Source organism: Bufo gargarizans, chromosome 8 (assembly GCF_014858855.1).
Source record: "Bufo gargarizans isolate SCDJY-AF-19 chromosome 8, ASM1485885v1, whole genome shotgun sequence".
Classification (NCBI taxonomy): domain Eukaryota; kingdom Metazoa; phylum Chordata; class Amphibia; order Anura; family Bufonidae; genus Bufo; species Bufo gargarizans.
Window position 1 is genome coordinate 169,417,316 of NC_058087.1, and position 9,712 is coordinate 169,427,027.

Sequence of the window (9,712 nt, forward strand, 5' to 3'; positions counted from 1 at the left end):
TGTACAGTTGAAACCAGAAGTTTACATACACTATATAACAAGGCACATATGCATGTTTTTCTCAATATCTGACATGAAATCAGAATAATCCTTTCCTGTTTTTGGTCAAGTAGGATTACCATAATTATTATTTGCCAAATGCCAGAATAATGAATGAGAGAGAGAATGTTTTATGGCATTTTTATTACTTTCTGCAATGTCTAAAGTTTACATACACAAGGATTACTATGCCTTTAAACAATTCTGGACTGCCCATGTGATGATGTCATGTGTTAGGAAGCTTTTGTTAGGTTTGTTGGCAACATCTGACTTAATTAGAGACACGACTGTGGATGTATTTAAATGCACACCTGAAACACACTGCTTCTTTGTGTAGCATCATAGGAAAGTCTAAAGAAATCAGCCAAGATATCAGGAAGAGAATTGTGGACTTGCACAAGTCTGGCTCAACCTTGGGTGCAATTTTAAGATACCTGAAGGTGCCTCGTTCATCTGTACAAACAATTATACGCAAGTACAAACAAGATGGGAATGTCCGGTCATCATACCGCTCAGGAAGGAGACGGGTTCTGTGTCCCAGAGATGAACGTGCTTTGGTCCGACATGTGCATATCAACCCAAGAACAAAAGCGACAGACCTTGTGAAGATGATGGCGGAGGCTGGTAAGATTGGGTCAATATCCACAGTGAAACGAGTACTGTATCAACATGGGCTGAAAGGCCACTCTGCCAGGAAGAAGCCATTTCTCCAAAAGAAACATAAAAAATCCAGATTAATGTTTGCAAATGCACACAGGAGCAAAGACCTACATTTTTGGAGACATGTCCTGTTGTCTGACAAAACAAAAATGGAACTTTTTGGCCATAATGACCATCGTTACGTTTGGAGGAAAAAGGGAGAAGCTTGGAAGCCTAAGAACACCATCCCAACTGTGAAACACGGGGGTGGCAGCATCATGTTGTGGGGTTGTTTTGCTGCAGGGGGGACTGGTGCACTTCACAAAATGGATGGCATCATGAGGAAAGAAGATTACGTGGAAATACTGAAGCAACATCTCAAGACATCAGCCAGGAAGTTAAAGCTTGGGCGGAAATGGGTCTTTCAAGTGGACAATGACCCGAAGCATACTGACAAACTGGTTACAGAGTCGTTTAAGGATAACAAAGTCAATGTTTTGGAGCGGCCATCACAAAGCCCTGATCTCAATCCTATTGAAAATTTATGGGCAAAGCTGAAGAGGCAGGTGCGAGCAAAGCGACCAACAAGCATGGCTCAGTTACACCAGTTTTGTCAGAAGGAATGGGCCCAAATTCCGACCAACTATTGTGAGAAGCTTGTGGAAGGATATCCAAAACGTTTGACCCAAGTCATACAGTTTAAGGGCTATGGTACCAAATATTAATGAAATGTATGTAAACTTTAGACTTTTCAGAAAGTAGTAAAAATGCCTTAAAACATTCTCTCTCTCTCTCTCTTTCTCTTATTATTCTGGCATTTGGCAAATAATAATATTTATGGTAATCCTAACTGACCAAAATCAGGAAAGGTTTATTCTGATTTCATGTCAGATATTGAGAAAAACATGCATATGTGTCTAGTTATATAGTGTATGTAAACTTCTGGTTTCAACTGTAGGTTGTTTATTCTCATTGTGAACTATGGGGCGCTACTTGTTCACAGTGAATTTTGTACAGAAAAAAATCATTTTGTAGAATTGTATGTCACAAAATGACATCCTGTGCCACAAAATGCACTGTGAACAAATGGCGCCTCATAGGTTTGGGGAGCCGTGTCATCTGCTGGTGTTGGTCCACTGTGTTATATCAAGTCCAAAGTCAGAGCAGCCGTCCTACCAGTAAATGTTAGAGAACTTCACGTTTCCATCTGCTGACAAGCTTTATGGAGATGCGAATTTCAATTTCCAGCAGGACTTGGCACCTGCCCACACAGTGCCAATACCTGGCTTAATAACCATGGTGTCACTGTGCTTGATTGACCATAAAACATGCCTAGGCTTCCATAACACCTCAGCAATGCCACAGACTGATCACCTCCATGCTTCACCGCATTGATAGAGTAATTCATTCAAACGGAGCCCTGACCAGGTATTGACTGCATATGCCACAAGCCCACCAGGGGGCATCTGGGGTATCCCTTGCCCTTTAGCAGGTTTCTACGAAATATGTCCCTCTTATAGAGCAAGTAATCGTGACGCCAGTTGAGGTTAAGCAACGAGGACATGGAGTCCCCTTTGTAGATGGTAGCGTTGGTACCCAGGGTAGGATTGCCAAAGTGGTGTAGAGTGGCCTACAGTGTCTCTGTAGATATTTTAAGCACGTGTCACGGTGTTCCTACCTGGATGTCCTTGAATCCCAGACATGTTGGTCCGAAGCAGTGCAGAAAGGGATGGATGATGAAGGGAATAGAATAAACGGAGTCCAGACTTTGTATTAACGTAGAACACAACTTTACTTGGCATAAACGAAATCCAAACAGTTTCCAAATGGTATCTTGGTCATCAGCAGGTATTGGCTTACTCTGGCAGGCAAAAACGTCTGCAACAATCTCAGCCTGCTGTGCTGTAGCTTCCTCAGTTCTGCTATGTTAGCTGGAGTAAACAGGAACTTTTCCTATTCTGCTGGAACTTAGCTTTCAGTAGTCTGTCTCTTACTTTAATCCTAGGAACTTCTTCCTGGCTTCAAGCTTATTTGACTTGGGTATAGGCAATGCAAGCCCAGGAGGGGACAAGCAACCATGGAGAACTTCTTGCAGGCAGGGCCTGTAGGCCCAGCAGAGCAGACAATGCTCTGCTGGCCAGAACACAACCTCTCCCTTAGTAGGGTAGACTAGACACTGACTTGCACTAACTAACTCCTCCCTCTCTAGAGAGGGCAGGAAGGAACAGGAAGTTTCCTCTCCAGAGAAACTCTCTGCCAATGTTGCTGCCACCTGCTGGTGAACCAGGCAATTACATGAACATGAACAGTTTCATAGATATAAATATGCACATTATACAGGGATTGTCATGTTACACATGCATGGTTTGCCTTTTTATTCTGTGTGTCCCTTCTCTCTTCCCCTCCTGCTATGCTCTCTGTACGGTCTCCTCCCCTCTCTCCTTTGCATTCTGGCTTCACCCCTCATCTCAGCCACATGTATCCTGTTAGCTGCTCACACCATGATTTTTTTACCTATCCATTTGTTCACCGGTGTATGATATGGAATAAACTTCTTCACGATCTACAAGGTGTCGTTTGGATCGAGTCACTGTCCGCCAATTCACCTAAGATTGATGGTTACCGCTATGTCATCAAAACTGTAAGGCCTCTTTCACATGGGCATCGCGTGTGAGGGCCGGATCGGATGCGGGTGCGTCGCGGGAAAACCGTGCGTTAATTCAGGTTCCTGGCAGTTGTTGGATACCTGTGTACTTACCTGATCCTGTTCCCTGACGATCCTTTGCCTTCTCCTCCTGTACTGCGCATCCTTCCTGGTATATTGACCTCGGCTTCCACCTGACTATTCTTTGCGGACTCCTTTGGTACTTCTCGACTCTCCTGGTATTTATGACCCCGGCTTCTCCTGACCTTTCTTTGCTTATCCCTCTGTACTGCATTGTCCTCTTGGTTTTGACCCGGTCCTGTTCACTATCCGTTATTTGTCTTGTCTGTCCTTCCCGCACGTATTCTAAGTTAGGGACTGCCGTCCAGTTGTCCCCTGTCATCAGGACTCGTGAGGCAAGTAGGCAGGGCCAGGGGTGAGGGTGGAGCACAGTGGTCACTATCCTCCCCCCTGTGTGTGTGTGTGTGTACGTGACCGTTTCACAGAGATGGAAGCTGAAGCTGCACGGAAGAAAGCAGAGATGGAAGCTGAAGCTGCACGTTAGAAAGCAGAGATGGAAGCTGAAGCTGCACGGAAGAAAGCAGAGATGGAAGCTGAAGCTGCACGGATGGAAACTGAAGCTACACAGAAGAAAGCAGAGATGGAAGCTGAAGCTGCATGAAAGAAAGCAGAGATGGAAGCTAAAGCTGCACGGATGGAAGCTAAAGCTGCACGGAAGAAAGCAGAGATAGAAGCTGAAGCTGCACGGATGGAAGCTGAAGCTGCACGGAAGAAAGCAGAGATGGAAGCTGAAGCTATACAGAAGAAAGCAGAGATGGAAGCTGAAGCTGCACGGAAGAAAGCAGAGATAGAAGCTGAAGCTGCACGGATGGAAGCTGAAGCTGCACGGAAGAAGGCAGAGATGGAAGCTGAAGCTACACGGAAGAAATCAGAGATGGAAGCTGAAGCTGCACAGAAGAAAGCAGAGATAGAAGTTTTGGAAAAACAATGTGAGCATGCCAAAGACAAGGCAAGACTAAGAGTCTTGGAGCAAGCCACAAGTGATAATGAAAGAGGTATCAGTAGCAGTCACTCTGTTACATCTTATACATCAGAACTCCATCACTCTGTCATAGCAGCCAAAGCACTCAACCAAGGTGTTTTCTCTGCACCTACTGCACTTTCTCAAGCGCCGGAAACTGGTACGGATAGTAAAGACTTTCTACCTTACTATGGCACTAACCAGCTACCTCCTAACAAACCCACTACTATACAGCTACAAACCAACACACCCTTGGACTGTACGCCAGATCCAGTGTTGAACACCTTAGCACACGGGTGTCAAACACAAGGCCCGCGGGCCGAATCCGGCCCGCCAGACCTCGTCATGTGGCCCGCATAGCCGCCGCCAGCCTTCACCTTTTATTATCACTTCCTGCAGGCGGCCCCCGCTCCTCCCGGCTCCTGTATCGGGTGTATCAGCTGTGAGGGAGGAGGGGCTGTGGGCCGGCATCTGCTTTTATAATGACAGCAGGGCCCGTGCAGTGACTATTCTACTACACGGGCCCCGCTCACTGTATAATCGTATCTCTAATAGTTAATGGTTACCGTATGTATATAATCGCATAAGGAGCGCTGTGTATTACCGGTACTTACAACTACAAGCGCTCGCCGAGAGGAGGGAGGAGGCAGGCTGGGAGGATGGGCGCTGGCAGTATGAGTCATACGTCACGTGCCTGCGCCGCCCACTTTATGAATGAAGCAGGCGGCGTGGGCGCGTGACGTATGACTCACGCTGCCAGCGCCTGTCCTCCCAGCCTGCCTCCTCCCTCCTCTCGGCGAGCGCTTGTAGTTGTAAGTACCGGTAATACACAGCGCTCCTTATGCGATTATATACATACGGTAACCATTAACTATTAGAGATATGATTATACAGTGAGCGGGGCCCGTGTAGTAGAATAGTCACTGCACGGGCCCCGCTGTCATTATAAAAGCAGATGCCGGCCCCTAGCCCATGTATTGAGGGTCATTTACTACAGGGACACTTATGGAGGGGAGCTGTGGATGACACATAGCATAAGATGCTATATATGTGTCATACACAGATCCCCATAACAGTGCCATCCAGAGAGCCCAATAAGAGCCACCCACAGATCCCCCATAAGTGTCACCCACAGATCCCCCATAACAGTGCGTCACCCACAGATCCCCCATAACAGTGTGTCACCCACAGATCCCCCATAACAGTGCGTCACCCACAGATCCCCCATAACAGTGCGTCACCCACAGATCCCCCATAACAGTGCGTCACCCACAGATCCCCCATAACAGTGCGTCACCCACAGATCCCCCATAACAGTGCGTCACCCACAGATCCCCCAGAACAGTGCGTCACCCACAGATCCCCCATAACAGTGCGTCACCCACAGATCCCCCATTAGTTCAAAACCCACCAAAAGCACACCTTTTGGTTCAAAATATTTTTTTTCTTATTTTCCTCCTCAAAAACCTAGGTGCGTCTTATGTGCCGGTGCGTCTTATAGGGCGAAAAATACGGTAACCCTTACAGTTCTGGAATGTGTTGGATAACACTGACAGCATTATGTCAGTGTTATCCAACACGTTCCAGAACTGTAAGGGTTACATAGCATCATAAATCAGTATAATGCTATGTGACCCCAGTCAGCGCTTGCAGGTCAAGCTTTCAGAGCTAGTTATTACTTACATTATTACAAAAAACAGTAATGATTGAATGCAGTGACAATAATTTATGATAATAAAGAGTGGACACATAGTCCTACAGATACAACCGGCCCTTTGAGGGTGACCAAACTGCTGATACGGCCCCCGATGAATTTGAGTTTGACACCCCTGCCTTAGCACCATCCTATGTGCCCAAGTCACTCAACATCAGTGTACCAGCCACTGCAACTAACTCTGTCCCACCTGCAACTGTATACCCAAAGTCTGAAAACACAGACATGTCACAGTTTGCTAAATACATGCTTCGCAGAGAACTCACTAGGATGGGCCTCACCACGTTTGATGACAAACCTGAAAATTAAAGAGGCTGGAAATTTACCTTTAAAGCCACAATCAGCGAGCTAGACATCACTGCTGCAGAAGAACTGGATCTACTCATCAGGTGTCTAGGTCCCCAGTCTGCCGAACGTATCAAGAGACTCAAAACAGTTTACACTTCCAATCACTAGCGGATCCAGGGGGGGGCAACTGGGCAATTGCCCCCCCCCCCCCCGAGCTGCTCAGAAGTGGGGGCGGCGGCCGCAGGGCACAGGGAGATGAGTGCTTCCATCGTGGAAGCGCTCATCTCCATAGTCATCTGTATCGCCGTCCTCAGGACAGCGATACAGATGGCTGTGCTGCAAATGTGAACAGGCAGGGGAGGGAGAGGCGTGTCCCTTTCCCTTCCTCTAATAGGCTGCAGGCACTAGGCCGGCAGCCTATCAGAGGCCGGCGCAGGCGGCGCAATGACGTCATCGCGCCGCCTGAGCCGTACAGCGCGGGAAACATCGCATCGCTGACATGGAGGTAAGTATAAGTGTTTATTTTTATTTTTTTATATGTACAATAGTTTTACTGGCACTTTACAGGGGCCTTTGGTTACTGGCACATTAGAGGGGGCTCTCGTTACTGGCACATTAGAGGGGGCTCTCGTTACTGGCACATTAGGGGGGGCTCTTGTTACTGGCACATTAGGGGGGCTCTTGTTACTGGCACATTAGGAGGGGCTCTTGTTACTGGCACATTAGGGGGGGCTCTTGTTACTGGCACATTAGGGGGGGCTCTTGTTACTGGCACATTAGGAGGGGCTCTTGTTACTGGCACATTAGGGGGGGCTCTTGTTACTGGCACAATAGGGGGGCTCTTGTTACTGGCACATTAGGGGGGCTCTTGTTACTGGCACATTAGGGGGGCTTTTGTTACTGGCACATGATTGGAGGGGATCTTGTTACTGGCACATGATTGGGGGGGCTCTTGTTACTGGCACATGATTGGAGGGGATCTTGTAACTGGCACATGATTGGAGGGGCTCTTGTTACTGGCACATGATTGGGGGCTCTTGTTACTGGCACATGATTGGGGGGGCTCTTGTTACTGGCACATGATTGGGGGGGCTCTTGTTACTGGCACATGATTGGGGGGCTCTTGTTACTGGCACATGATTGGGGGGGCTCTTGTTACTGGCACATGATTGGGGGGCTCTTGTTACTGGCACATGATGGGGGCTGTTGTTACTGACACATGATTGGGGGGCTCTTGTTACTGGCACATGATTGGGGGGCTGTTGTTACTGGCACATGATGGGGGGCTCTTGTTACTGGCACATAATTGGGGGGCTCTTGTTACTGGCACATAATTGGGGGGCTGTTGTTACTGGCACATGATTGGGGGGCTGTTGTTACTGGCACATAATGAGGGGGGGCTCTTGTTACTGGCACATAATTGGGGGGGCTGTTGTTACTGGCACATGATTGGGGGGCTGTTGTTACTGGCACATGATTGGGGGGCTGTTGTTACTGGCACATGAGGGGGGGCTCTTGTTACTGGCACATAATTTGGGGGGCTCTTGTTACTGGCACATGATTGGGGGGCTCTTGTTACTGGCACATGATGGAAGGGCTGTTGTTACTGGCACATGATGGGGGCTCTTGTTACTGGCACATGATGGGGGCTCTTGTTACTTGCACGTGATGGGGGCTCTTGTTACTTGCACATGATTGGGGGGATCTATGGGGGCACAATTTACTGGCACATTATTGGGGGCACTACTTACTGGCACATTATTAGTGGGCACTATAGGGGCATCTACTGAGGCCACAAAGAAGGGGTATTTTATATGGGGGGCTCTGTACAGTAGCATTTTATACTGGGGCACATTATGGTGGGTACTATGGGGAAGGGGGGAGAGTACTATGGGGTCATCTACGGTGGCACTAAGAAGGGGTATTTTATACTTGCAAATTATGAGGGACACTGAGGGCATCTACTGGGGCACGATATATGGGGAATTTTATACTGGTACATTATGGGGGCACTAGGAGGAAGGGGGGAGATGAGCACTATGGGGGAATTTACTGGGGGCACTATATAGGGGTATTTTATACTGGCACATTATGGGGGCACTATGGGGACATTAGCTCAACTGGGGGCATTACAAGGAGGTATTTTTGCACTGTCTAATATAAGGAGAATCATTACTACTGGGGGGGCATTATAGTGGACTATATTACTCCCCCATGGTATGAGCCCCTAGTAGCAGCACCAGCCTCTCCCTGCTCTGCTATTTCTCTGCCCCATCTCCAAATCCTTATTATGAAATCTTTCTCATTAGGATAAAACACAACATCAGCTCTGCGGAGCCCCCGGCCAAAGTGTTGAAGTGGTGTCCGAGATCCCTAAGGGTCAAGCCAAGTAATTGTAAGTTTTCATGTGGAAATATGTTTGTTATACACATATAGCATACACTGTGCCACACAATATACAGTATACCGCTACACTGTGTAGTCTTGTGGCGGCGGACAGAAAATAACCTGGAAGTGCCCCTCCCGAGACCAGGCTCTGGATCCGCCACTGCTTCCAATTCTGCTGCAGGTCTCGAAGCTGCTTGGGACAGACTTGAACGTAGCTTTGGCAGCTCTGAGGCCATCGAAGATGCCTTATTCTAAATGTTGCAAGGATTACAGCTAAAGACAATCTAAAGCTTCAAGAACTCAGTGATCTTCTACTAGATCTTCAACTAGCTAAGGCTACTTTCACACTGGCGTTTTGGCTTTCCGTTTGTGAGATCCGTTCAGGGCTCTCACAAGCGGTCCAAAGCAGATCAGTTTTTGCCCTATTGCATTCTGAATGGAAAAGGATCCGCACAAAACACGAGTGTGGAAGTAGCCTAAGGCTGACACCCTCCTACCTGGACTTAGTTACCTTGACACCCTTCATGGCATCAACCCTATTGTCCTTAAGTTACCATATGGCATTCAAGAAAAATGGGTTAGTCAGGGATCAACTTATAAGAAAAAATACAGAGTTGCCTTTCCTCCTTTTTCCTACTTCTGTGACTTCATAAGGGAAATCGCAGACTCAAAGAATGACCCAAGTTTTTTCTACGGTGACTGTAACCCTCTCAGTCCACCTCCTCCAGGACTTGCAAACACACATATAACGCACAGAGACCGCAGGGGCCCAGTATCAGTGAAGAGAACTGATGTTTAACCTGCACCTGCTACAGTTCTTCAAAGGCTCGGGCAAAACAAGAAACTTGAGGATCCAAATCGCCAATGTCCCATAAATAACAAGCCACATCCACTTAAGAAATGCATCAGCTTCAGAAAGAAACCTCTACAAGAACATAAGGAACTTTTGCCTCCACAG